Source organism: Rhea pennata, chromosome 20 (assembly GCF_028389875.1).
Source record: "Rhea pennata isolate bPtePen1 chromosome 20, bPtePen1.pri, whole genome shotgun sequence".
Classification (NCBI taxonomy): Eukaryota; Metazoa; Chordata; class Aves; order Rheiformes; family Rheidae; genus Rhea; species Rhea pennata.
Window position 1 is genome coordinate 2598428 of NC_084682.1, and position 13768 is coordinate 2612195.

Sequence of the window (13768 nt, forward strand, 5' to 3'; positions counted from 1 at the left end):
CAACACGCTCACACGCGGAACATTTTTTTTCCCCCCAGAAATCTTAGGGTAAAAAAAAAAATAGACTGTTTTGCATCTTAGTGTATTGTAAAGGCATCAGCGGCTGTCTGCACAAATTACCATTCATCTCGGCGTTGTTGTGGAAATTTTCAAGGGATTTGCAGTAATTATATGACAAAATGCTTGCAAATCTCACTCATTGCTGAATAGAAACACACGGGTCAAAGATTGAACACTCTCAGCTTGGTAATTTGTAAATGTCAATCAGGCTGGGGGCCACGGGAGGCGCGAGGCAGACGCGGTGAAAGGCAGAGCGATTCCGTGGCAACCAGAAAAAGGCTTTTCAGCACAGATTATAAAAGGCATGGGATAGTTTTACTTTCCAGCTTTTTTTTTTTTTTTTTTAAACAAACTGATCACCTTGCACCAGGAGAAGGAGGCAAAGGGGGGGGGGAGCGGTAGGAGGAGGGAAGTAAAGAAAGGAAGGAAAAACAGTTTAAATAAAACTGGTGAGATTAAATTAACTGATACATACATTCGCAGAGGTAGATCGTTTGCTCTGTAATAAATATGGACTCCTATCTTCCCTTCGCCAAGACAGCAAGGAAAGCAAAATAAAATTAAAAGATATAACAATAAAAATTATAAATGCATTGCAGTCCCGCCGACCAGTGGCTCGTAATGAAGGCTGCTGCGGAGTTTGTTAGCGCGTTATCAATCCAGATCAGGAATTGGTAGAGGAGTTGAGGTGAGGGGGCTTCGGAGCACGCCGGCCCCCTCCCCGCCAAACCCGCCCGCGGGCGGCGGAGGGCTGCTCCGCACTGCCGGGGGGGATTTTTCTTTCTTTCTTTCTTTTTTTTTTTTAAGCCAATTTTCATCAGTTTCCATTTTCCTGGAAGTGGGATCGGGAATTGAATTGTTCCAAACCGCACTAAAGAAATAAATCCCGACATCTCCCACTCCGCGGGGGCCCCGGCAAAGCGACCCGACAGCCCTCCAGGCGAGAGGAGCCTCGTCCCCGCAGCCGGGCTCGGACCCCCCTGCCGGGCTCGGTCCCCCCAGCCGGGCTCGGTCCCGCATGGTTGTGGCCACCGGGACCGTGGCGCTCGCTCTCGGGGCCTGGCTTGTCCTGCAGCGCTAAGAAAAATGACATTTTTGCTTAAAATTGATTATGTTTGGGGGCTCCTGAGCTGATTTCCTTTAGTTTTTGTTAAAAAACAAAACCAAACCCAACCCAACGCATTGCTATTTTTGTCTCAGCGACCAGTTTTGGCACCGAGGAGCCGCCCCAGGAGAGCCGCGAGCAAACGTCGGGAAAAGCCTCGGAGCCGCCGCCGCCGGCCGCCCGCCCGCCGCGGGATTTCCGGGCTCCGTCGCGGCTCAAGGTCCCGCCGGGGCCGGCGCTTTGCGTAGCCCGGGGCCCCGGGAGACGTTTCCGCTCCCGCCCCGGGAGCTCCCGGCACCTCGGGGCGCCCCACGATCGCCGAGGGAAGCAGAAGTCGGTTTTTAAGCACCGGCACGCGTGTCCCCGCCGGAGCCGCGGCTCGGCGCCCGGCCGCCGCTGCCGCCTCCTGCCTCCGCGGCCGAGACCCCTCCGGCGAAGCCCGAGATCCGCCCCGACGGCTCGGCACGGCGCCGCCTGCGCCCGCAGCCGCCTTTAACGAATCCGAGAAAAATTATGAAGTACCATAAAGCCACAAGTATCATAAAAAGTATAATAAAATTGAGAAAAGCTATTAAGTTATAAATACAACCAATACATGCAACATCACTCAGATGGCCGAGACCAGCCATAAAATAAAGTCATTTTAAAGCTCCGTTGCACAGGTTACCCAGTCCCCGAAGTCACCAGCCGGCCCGGACGGGGCTCTGCACCGCCGCCCCTCGCTCACCCCGTCCCTAAGCCCCCGCAGAAACGCTCGTCAGAGCTGGCTCACCGCGTGGGAATGGCACAGAGCAAGAGGGTTTGGTGGATAAGGAAAGAAAAAGAAACAAAAATAACCCCCAAGCCCCCCAAAGCCAGGGATTTGGAAACTCCACGCTCGCCCACGAGGTGAAAACGTTAAATGAAGCCATGAAGCTTCACTCACCGAGCTCCCGACCACCGCGAAACAACTTCTCGTCCTTATTTACTCCAAAAGTCCTGTACGTTATGAATATTCATTGGAATAATTAAAAACACCATTCGCAGCCCATTATGTTTAGTGTTTGCCCAATAAAAACAAACAAGTTAATGATGATGTGCAATAGGGGAATTTAACGCTATTTCACCTATATACGAGCTAAAAGTTGAGCTTCCCCTTTCAGCCTAGTCAATTTACTGAAAATAAGTAACCGCCGTAAAAATATCCGGTGGGCTGTAAGTCAGAGGTACAGGCCTCGATATATTTGTCTCCTGTCCTTTTTTTGCTGAATTTCTCTTTTCATTTTTGGCTACAGCATTAGAGAAAAATCAAGGCGTGATTTTTTTTTTTCCTCCAAGAATCATTAAGGCGATGGATAGCGCGACGGCTTCGCGGAGAGAGGGCAGGTAAGACGGGGAAAACAGCCTGAGAAACCTCGTTACGACCCAAAGGTCGTTAGAAAACACATTTACCTAAGGCTGTACCCCAGCGAGAAAACCTCTTAAAGAAAACTGTAATTCATGCACGCGCGTTTCCCCGGGAAAAGGGGGCCGAGAGCGCCGGAGGCGGCGTCACGAGCTCCCCTGGAAGGTGCTGCCGAAGCCGGAGGCTTTTCTCGCATATTAATGCTGTTTCACGAAGATATAACAGCAAACTATTAGCTGTTATATCCACAAATACACACCCAACCGGCACGGAAAGGACCGGCACAAATCAGGAAAGTTTACGAGGAGAACTTGCGTTAATTTTACCCTTTATAGGCCCTAAACCTCAGCTGCTGCGTCACCGGCCGCCGCTCGGCTCCAAAGGGGTTTTTAGCAGGCGGGGAGCGGCCGCGCAGCCCCTGCCGGGACCGACGGCCTCTTCCGCGCGCCGCCGCTGCGGGAAGGCGCCGCCGGCGGCACCGGCACCGGCACCGGCGCGACGGGCTGCTTCCGAGCCGCGGCCCCTGCGCCGCCCGCCTCCGTCGCGTTCAGCTTGAACGCCGAGCAAAAGCAGGCACCGCCGGGTCAGAAAAACATCGCGGAGCAAAATGTCCAGCTGCAAGGGAAAGTGATATTAAAGATACAAAGCTGGGGAAAAATTTAAAAAAGGCAGAGAGAAAGATGGGGGAAAAACCGCATGCACCAGCACAGGGCTTATATATAGTCTCGCACTGATTAAACAGAATCGACTTGGCTACAGACTTGCGCTTGGTCCCAAGCATTAGAGAAATGTTATTTGCAGAATTGCCTGAAGTTTTATTTAATGCAATAAAAGCCCATTTCAGATGAGAATTAGTCCCGAGACAGACGACCGCGAAGGGCCCTCCGCGGTGTACCGGGGGCTCGAAACACGCGGCGGCGGGAAGCCGGGAAGGGGCTGGGCGGGCGCTCGGGGTCCTCCCGCCGCAGGGGCACGAGACGAGCGGCCGGGAGAGGGTCCCGGCTAACACCCGCGTTAACGGCGCTCCGCAGCCCACCCCGGCGAAGGAGCTGTCCCGGCAGCGGAGCTCTACCGCGTGCCCAGCCTGCGCCTCGGCGGAGCGAGGCCGTTTGCTGAACTGCTCCGGGAGCAGAAACTAAAAGCAAACCCGCAAGCACCCCCGGCCACAGAAGAGCAAAGGAAAAAATAAAATCACAGGTATTACCTCTTTTTGGGGGCCTTTGCAGAAACATCTTCTGTTAACAGTACTATCAGCATTTAAATAAGAAATTTTCTATTAATGGAGTCGCTATCATCCTTTAATAAGAAACTATTTCCAGGGTTCCCTCCAGCCTTAACCAAAAGGGGCTGCTGTTAATTTTATATATATAAACGTCCACTGGTTTTCTGTTTATTCCCTCCCAATTCTTTGCACCTTTTTAATGAAGTAAGGCAGCTCAGCGAAAACGAAGGCGAAGAGCAGGAGCTGGGCTCGCAGGAGGTGCCTCCGATCTGCCCTGTGAAACGCTGCGGGGAAAGAAGCCCAGCAGCCCTCAGCCGGCGCAGAGGGGCCCGCTGCAAGGCCAAGAGCAACCGCCTGCCGCGGTGTTCGCGGCCCCCGGCGACGCTCGGGGCGCGGGGAGGACGAGGCAAAGCGCCTGCAAAGCACCAGGTCCCGCGGGGAAGGGTGACGCGGGGCCCCGCGCCGCTCCGGCACGCTCAGGCTCCACCAGAAGCGATTTTCTGTTGTCTTCTGCACCTGCAAATTCACCTGCACGAACAAAACCGGGTTCGGGAGAGGAGGAACAGCGGCTTCGGGCGCACGGCGTGCCGAGGGGCGTTTGCGAAACCAAACGTTGTCAAACCCGTAAATACGCACGGGGAATAAAATACTGCCCAACAAATCCCTGCCGTTTTATCAGCTTCCCTGCGCTTTCACTTAGTTCCCACAAACCAAGAATCAGATGGAAAACAGAAAACTGACAATTATTCTACAACTCCCTTTTTCAAATAAAATGACTTTTTACTTCTTGAATTAAGCTGTGAACGTGAGCACCAGTGCATTTCAGGTACTAATAGAAATTCTTTGCCTCTTTTTTTTTTTAAAACACGGGCTGAGCACACACTCAAACACTGAATAACAGCAAAAAAGGTTGTCCTTAAAATCACACGCAAAAGGGCAAGGGGCGATTCGAAAGCAGCACCTCCGGGCCCAAAATCGCGTCCACCCCGGCCCGGGCTCCGGCGCTGCCGGGGTGCTCGTGCTCCTGTGCTTCTCCCCGCCCGCGGCCCGTCGCAGGGAGCCTCGTCTGCCCGCCGTGCCCGGCCCTCGCCGCCGCTCGCCTTCCGGCGGAGCCGGCGCGGGAGCCGGGAGCAGCCCCTTCCCGCGGCCCCGCGCCCAGGAGCGGAGCTGCACCGGCGCCCGCCGCGGAGCCGGGGGGACAGCACATATTAAAGGTGTTAATGAGCACCTTATTTAAGCAGAGTATCACACGTGGAGCATTAATCACCTTGCAGTAAAAGCGTAATTAAGGAGTCACTCTGCCTTCTGGGGAAGGCTCGCTCGGAAGCTGGGGGAAAACGGTCTCTTTATTAACACAAATTATTTTATTTGGCTAAAGGTAATAATTCTAAGTGGGGTCAACGGGACTCATGCGCGAGCAACGCTCTCGCCCGGCCGGCGTTTCCACGGCGACCGAGCGGCTTCGCTCGCGGTCCGCGGTCCGGCACCGGCGCTGCGAGAAGCGGCGTCGCGGCGGGCACGGCCGCGGGGGCCCTGCAGAAAACCCCGTTTCGGCCCCGATTCGGCAGCGGGGACGGCAGCGCCACGCCGGCTCCAGCTCCGGGGGCTTTTCCCGGCAGTCCCCGCCGCACCGCGGAGCCACCAGCAAAGCCCAGGAAAACGCTGCCGGACGCTCCGCGGCTCCCGCCGAGCCGCTGCGGCCGTAGGGGGGTCTCAGCCGCGGCGGGTCGCCTCCCCGCCAGCATCCGTTACGAACCGGGAACGGCCTATTTAAAAATACGTCCGATTTGCTAAAAGCAGAGGAGTAAGCGCCCCGAGCAGGGCGCGCGGCCCCTTCCCGGCGCGTGGCCGGGCCCGCGGAGCCTGCCAGCACCGCGCCGGGACTCGCCGGGCGCCGGGATTTCGGCGGGCGCGGGAAGCCAAAGCCGGGCCCTACTCAGTCGCCGATGCTAACTCTCTTTGTCATTCTCTCCCAATTGGTCTGCTGTACATTTTGGAGTTTAGTTGCACCTTGTTCTTCATTTAAACGTCACCGCGCACATATATATTCTCATTCCTTAGTAAATTTGAGAAAAATTTGACATTAATGTAGATTATCTTTAGATTTTTGTAATCAACACAACCGAACTGTCTTTGGCCTAAATATTTCTCCTTATCCTATAAATCCGCGCGGTCCCTCGGAGCCGCCTCTCCCCGACGGAGGGTTTCTCGCGCGCCCGCCCCGGGGCCCTGCAACGAGCCGCCGCGGGGGGCGAGCTGCGTCATGCAACCCGCGGCACCCGAGCGCGCTCCTGGGCGCCCGCGCCGCCGCGCGGCCCTCCCGCCTTTGGGCTTTCGGTTCGGTTCTTGATGACGTTTCTCAGGATCTGCGGGAACCTCCCGAAAGCAAATCCCGTGTGCAGGGGCGCTGCGGGGCCGGGGCGCCCGCCGAAGCCACGCAAGCCCCCGCGGGGCCGCCGAGGGCCGACCCCACGCCCACCACGGCTGGCAACCCTGGGGTCGGATTTACCCAGAGAAAGGATAAAAGCGGGCGGCAGAGGGAAAGCGCTCGGCCGCCCTGCAGCGCCGCGGGGACCCCTCGCAGGGGCCGCGTCCAGCTCCCAGCGCCCCGATTCGGAGCTATTCAATATATTGACGCACAAGTGGAAGCTGTTGCTGGAGCCGCAGCCCGGGTGTCTGCACTGGAAATCCCAGGTCTGGCTGGAAAAGACGGAAGAGGAGGGGAAGGAAAAACAAAAACCCCAATGCACAAAGCTGCAAGCTCCTACCTGGCCCTTAAGGGGAGGCTCGTGGCACAGATATCCCCCGCTCGCTACCGACAGCGAGAAATAAGTCAGTCTAGGAAATTCCGGGGTGCTCCGGGGCCGTGCGTGTCCGGGGCGAGGGAGCCGCTCGTTTCTGCAAGAGGAGACTGCGGCCAAATGAGACGGGAAGGAAAGGAGAAGGGAAAAGCAGCAAGGAAAAGATAAAAAAAATCAAGGTGCACTCGGAAAGTGTATTAGAAGCAAATTTGGGCTCCGGCGCGGGGCGAGAATTAGCCGTAATTAACTCCAGCGCCTGGCGCATCCGCCCGGCTTAGCCTTGCCAGCTGTGGGGCGAGCGCGGCGCCCGGCCGCCGACCTTGGGGGCTCTTTTTTGGAATTTTACCCTTTAACCTTGAAAATTAACCTAAACCACAGGCTGCTGCACACATGACTTACTAAAATAAATTGCATCCTTAATTACGAGCACCCTCCGCTCTCCGGCGCTCCAGGCCACGCCGGATCAGCAGACACCTCCCCCTTCTAATGAGCAGTTATTGAACACGCGAACAACAATCAACACTAATTAAATACTCAGCGGCTGAGAGGAGACAGTGTTTATCCAAAAAACGCAAGAAGAGGGGCACACATCTTGTTTTCTATAATTAGTTAACAATATTCCCCAGGCAGTCTCGGAAATCGAACTCGGATTTATTCACATCTGTTTCGTGCACACGGGTGGAAGACACCCCGCTTCGGTAACCCCAGAGCCTTACCGCAGCGCTCGGCCGGGGCCGCAGGCCGCGCTCGCCCCGCGCCGCGGCGGGACGCAGGACGCCGTCCCGGGCGAGCGCCGCGCCGCTTGGAGCAGCCCCCGACCAGGAACCGGGGGCAAAGCCCGGCTGGTGCACGTGAGCGTAGCGCAGGGACGGGGGAAGCCGCGCGACGCCGGCGGAAGCACTAATTGCTGGAGAACCTCAGGAAATCCTGCCTCGCTCCGAGCCCTTACGCCCACCCCGGCTGTGCAGCCACGTGGACTCAGGGCACCGCGGCACCCGCGCCGACCCGGGGCACCGCGGCACCCGTGCCGACCCGGCACGGCCTCCAAACCAGCACCCAATTTCTAAGCTGAAAGCCCTCGTTCCCGTGGCCGGGGCGCAAAGGGAGGGCGCTTGGGTCTCGCAGACGCCCCCGCCACCTCCGGACCCCGTCGCCAGCGGGCAGCAGCCGCTCGTTCCCGCCGCAGCCCCCGCCAGCCCCATCCAGCGGTCAATACCCGAGCGCAGGGCGAGCGCCACCAGCCCGATCAATAGGCAGCAGCCGCTGCCGAGGGCCCTGCTGGGCGCTGCCCTGCGGCTCGCGCGCCTCGGTCGAACACAAACCCCGCTTAACGCGCCCGTAGCCAGCGCAAAACCAAGGCCAAATGGCCGGGAGCAAGCAGGGCCATCAGAAAACCTTTAACACCTTGACGGCGCCAGCAACGCCGGCAAAAGGCAAGCGCGGCAACTCGAGGCTGGGCATCGCCTCGACGGGCGGGCGCTTGCTGCAGCACATCCGTCTCCCCCGCTGCCACGTTTCATCCGTTGCCTCCGACACCGCTAACGATGTACAAGCTGCAGGAACAGAATACACTGGAAAAAACAGATTAAACTTGAGGCTGGCTGCGTGGCGGCTTGGGGCTCCGCGTCCTGCACGCGAGAGGTCCTTGCCGGGTACCGTCTCTTTGTCCGGAGGTTTCGGTTACTTCGATCCTCCAGGGAGAAAGCTCGCTGCAAAACAGCATTTGACTTGTCTTGGCAAGTTTGGAGGTTACAGTAAGTGGCAAGTGATACTTTCAGGGCACTTTCCATCTGAGGGATCTCAGACCACTTTTATTAAGACCAAGAGTTATTCAGTGCTGCACACCTATGAGACAGGGAAGGATTATTACCCTCCTTTCACGGACGGGACTCACAGGCGGGGAGACGGGGGACAAACGTGGAGCGCCTTGCCCAAGGTAACACAACAGAGCTAGAAACTTCCTGGACCACCTCATTCCTGAGCAAAAGACCTGTTTCAAGAGTAAATTAAAGGCCTGAAATCTAATGCTCATTCACAGCCCTCCACTTTAAATAAAACCTGGTGAGCAGGGAAGAGGCAACATCTCTACACGGCAAGCAGCAGACCCGCGCCTGGACTTGAAGCTGGTTGTTGGAGAAAACGTTTCCTTTCTCTCCCCTTTAGAGCCTCAGTCCAGCCAGAGCTGCTTTCCACCCGCCGAAGGCCGAGCAACGGCACTCTGCAGGGAACCTAAAGCATCCCAGATTCTCCCCTTTTCCTCCCTTTGCTCTTGCCCGAGGCCCACGTGCCGGTCTGCAGTTTGGACAGCAGCACAAGCCGGGAAGTTTGCAGCACGGACACTGCCCGGGCTTGCGGCTTCAGCATGACAGATTTCTATAATCGGGATTCAGAAATAAATACATCGCCCTTGCATTCCACGGTGATAGATCCTAAATACCTACAATATTTCTGGTAGTAAACAATCTCCAAGACTCATTTCTTAGAGCAGCAGCAGATGGTCAAGAGCATTTCCTGAAATTGAATATTATAATGAATTTAGGATCAGAAAAATTTACATAATAATCTGTTTTAGATTCTGATAGTGAAGAAACCTATACAGAAACTGCTTCTTTTCAGCTATTTGAATTAAAGTATAAATCTTCAAGTACTTTAATTATAAACAAACTCTTCTCTCTTCCAGACCCATGAAAGAAATTGAAAAATTAACTACCCGGTACAGCTCAAGGCCACATGTCATGCTTAATTCATCTATGAGTTTGCCTCCTGTGACCCACGGACTGGGCTCGCCAAAGAGCGAGCGACTGGAAGGAGGCAGCCAAGGGCCGCGCGTGGCGGGACTCAGACGGGGTCCGGCCGGGTGCGCTCGATTCCACTCGGAACTTAACTAATCCCGTCAGACCGCCCGTGGGCGTAAGGAAGAGCAAGATCCTGCACGCAGGCGTCCCCCCGCTCCCCGAGCCGCCCGCGGAGGAGAAGGGCTCTCACGCTGGCGCAGGGCAGGGTTTGGGCCACCTCTCCAGCCACCTGGGGAATCCCAAATCTCCTTAATACCCAGGGGCAGGGAGGAGCCTCCCGGCACCTGCGTTTCCTGCGACGCGCGGAGGAACCGCACACGGACAGAGCGGAGACCCGGAGCAACACGAGCAGCACAGCCAGGGGGACGAGGCAGCTCTGCCGAGGCGTTCCCAGGCCGTGGGAGTCCCGAGGTCCTTAGCAGCAGCAGGATGGCACCCGGGAGCTGGGAAGCCGGGCAGGACGTTGCCGTGAAAACCGCCAGGTGCAGACGGATGGAGAAGCGGGAGCGGCGGGGAGAGACGCTGCCTTCCTCCCAGGCGAGGCTGCCGCAACACACGGGGAAATTTTATTTTAAATCCTACTCCTTTGAGATGCACTGGGCCTTTCCTTCTAGAAAAGCAAATATTTAGCCTAGATAAAAAACTCCGAGAGCCTATTCCCTAGGCAATACTAGTAACTAAAATAATCACATTCACTTTGCTGGTTTAATTTTATATTTCCATTCCTACCTTATCTTTTTTCTGCAAGCATCATTAAACCACACCATAACAAAAATACATGAACTGTTATTCTTTCAAGAAAAGCCATAAACCACCTCAAAGCTTTTCAAGTTTATTCTTATCTCGTACATCTTCCTCTGGTTCTTTTTTTTCCCCTTCATGCATTTCAGGAAGGTAGTTTTCCCTAATGTTAAGAATAGTTGCATTGAAAATGAGATGCTGCCTCTGAAAAAACCCTCTGGAGGATTAAATAAGTAAAATATAGCCAGAAAATAAACTGGAACCTCATTAAAATAATTTTGCAAGAAGAAATCCTACTTTACAATAGGTTTTCAATATCACTTAGAAAATTCTTGGAGTCATATATACATGTTCTTAATTCAGGACCTTCCATTAAAAAAGACATTACAGAGGAACTGAAAGGCCATTTAGTACCCTTGTTTATATAAAAATGCATATTAGGCACAGATGCAATCTAAAGCAAAAGACCTGTGATATAGTTTGAATAAGCCCTGCCTTGCTGGAAGGTGCTAATGAGGCCAGGCAAAGCTGCGAACGCGCTGACAGACACCGCCGCCGCATTCATTCTGCTGGGTAATGCAGATCTCACACATCCCCCCTCGCTTTTAACTCTTGTAATGCTTGCCAACTCGCCTCCGGGATATCGATTCGCCTCCGGGATATCAGGGGGGAAAACGCCGGGCAGGGGGGTTGTTTTAGTTTTTGGTTTGGCTTTTTCACGACTTGGCTCCATCCTCTGCGCGTAGGCACGGGGCGAGCGGGGCCATCGGTACTCGCGCTCCAGGCACGACCCCCGGCGGAAAAGGGGGAACTTCCCTCGCTGCAACTAAACGACAGCAGCATCCAACGTCCGACACAGTCCCGTTTCTTAACCTAAGGCACGCTGCCCAGCACGCCCAAGGACGCGTCAGCACGCTCCAAGGCGCCCCGGGGGCCGCACAGCGCAGCGCGAGGCTGCCCCGGAGGAACGTGCGGCTCTTCCCGAGTCTCCAGCCCCGGCGAGTAAGGTCCTACGTGGAGGGGACCCTGCCGCGGCCGGGCTGAGCGCTGCTCTGCGACGGCGGGCGTCCAAGGGAACCGCTCCCAGCCTGCAGAGAGCCTCGGAAACGGGGAGGAAAAGGCACGTTCACAGCCACAGCTTTCACACGGGGAAAAGCAGTTGCGGTTTTGGATGATGGAAAGAGGAGAGGAGAGAAAGCGTTATTTTACTATTCATTTGTTCCTGCAAAGAGAAGCATGCAGTGATTGCTCCCATAATTAATTAAACATTGCAGTCATTCTAACGATTTATACAAACATTGCCGCAGAAAGGGCCCGCGGCAAAGCCTGCTGGGGAGGGCGTTCGGTGCTCTTTGCAGTAACACCCTGCCGGGATGCCGAAGCCCTCGAGTTTCAACATCCTTTACATTTTTTCTATCAATCTTCAAAAGACACCTTTAAAAAATTTTAAGGGGCGTTTGTACCAAACCGCAGCCCACATACCTTCCATGCTGCGCAAGTGGACTCAAAGCAAGACGCAATGGTGTCAGGGGACAGATCACAGCACTGGTGTGACGTACAGGACCAGATTTTCAGATCTTCAAAGAAAACAGCTGAGCTATCACTTACTAAGCAGATGAGAAACACTGCTGATGTGGCAGCTTCTAAAACAGGCCAGTAAAAAAAAAAGAAAAAGAAGAAGAAGAAGATTGGCAGGTTTAACTTTGCATCAATTCACAGCATATTGTTACATTTTAAAAGTATATAAAACTATTGATTACAAGCAAGTCAATTACTTTTGCCCATATTTAAAGTCCATGCAGCAGGCAAATAAGGAGTGATCACTAATACACGGACACCACGGCAGGGGCAGGAAAAGGAGGGCAAAACCCTCAGCGAGGAGGGAAGAACCCACCCGGGGAGGCTGCCGCCCCGGGGAAGGCGGCCCCACAGCTGGTTTCTCACGTGCTTTGCAGGAGCGGGGAACAGCCCCGATTCTGGCCAGCAAGCGACATTTCCGTGCAGCTGCTTGCACGTAATTAAGAAACCTGTTAACTACGAACAACCTCAAACAATGTCGTGCGTTAGGCGACGTGATTAGACGCAAACAACATTCAGCGACGAGCAGCGTGCGACGCACCACGTGTTCCTCTAAGTTGTGGTACCGCAAGGTCCTACAGCGACGGCCATCCCAACGGCAAGCTCGGCAGCCACTGTGACTCCTGTTTAATATTAATAAGAATTCTAGGCACTTACAAAGCAACTTCCAGCTGAGGAGCATCCAAGTGTACTTACAAACACTTTATCTCCAGAGGTGTTAAAAAAGGGCCAAAGTGTAATTATTGTCCCTGTGAAAACATAATGAGAACTTCCTCAGCCTCCTCAAAATCCTCAGTCATCGTGAACTAGGCCCTCAAATAACTTTAACCATCCTGAAACCTGAAGCTCGAGTGAGGTTAAAACATCTTCCCTTGTAGCAAGATAACCTTGTAACCTCCCACGCAAAAACCCACCTGAAGCAACCACCACACCGGGAAATTCGCCGGTGCTCGTGCTGCTGCAGAATTACTCAGATGCACGCATTGCGCATCGCAAAATGCCTCTGCAGTAAACAAAACCCAATCTTATATGTTATTTGGGTAGCAAGTTTTATAGAGAATAAATATCACACTTCAATTTCACGGTAACTTAAGAGGGTTTACTGGCAAATACCATGGCTTTTACATGGTTCTACCAATTACAGAGCAATTACATGTAACCTAGATCTGGAGGACATACAGTTGAGATAAAATATTCCTCTCTATGTTAAAAAGAAAAAGGCAGTTAATAAGAAAATACTTTTTTTTTTTTTTAAATTAAAAACTCCTCCTATTAGGATCCACAATATTCCTGTATGACATTATTAAAACTCAACATCAATATAGAACTCAAAGCAAAACTGCCATTTCATTAACACATCAGTTGTGGGACGATCAATAAAAATTTACTTTAAACTGTACCATATGTCACTTCCAACAAAGTTTTATTATTCAGATTCATCAGTTTGTACCTCAACCCACCGTGCAATTAAATCCCATTTAGCAGCAGTGACCTTTTGATTTGAACTTGTCATTCCTGCAGCTGGTTTGGAGTTTAACAGCACTTTTAAATAAGGGAAACAAAACGCCTGCGCGCTCGCAGCGAGCGCGGCAAACCCGCCAGCGGGAAGCTCCCTGCGCGCTCTGCTCCCGCGTGCCCAACGGCAGAGGGGGGGGAAAGGCGAGGAAAAGAAAGAAGAGTAACACAGGCACATTTTAACATGTTGTAGCATATTTGTAAACATCGTTAATCACGGATTAGCAGATGGTAATGTTAATTGCACCTGCGGAAGTAACAAGACCTCAAGGTTGATTACATTTACAAACTCGGATCGTCCCGGCGGCATCGCTCGCTCGGGCAGAGCCGGCGGCAGCGGCGACCAGCGCGCGGTATTTGCATCACGGCCGCTTTCTGAACCCGCCACAAGCAAACCGAGGCGGTTCGGCGCTCTCCCGCGAGCCCGAGCGCCGCCGGGCACCGCGTGGCCCGCGCGTGGCAGGGATCTCCTGGCGCTGCTTCCCCCATCGGGAGCCGCTGCCACATCCGCCACGATGCTGTAATCGAACCCACGAGCAACGGCGTGGGAGCAGGGAGCCTCGGCTT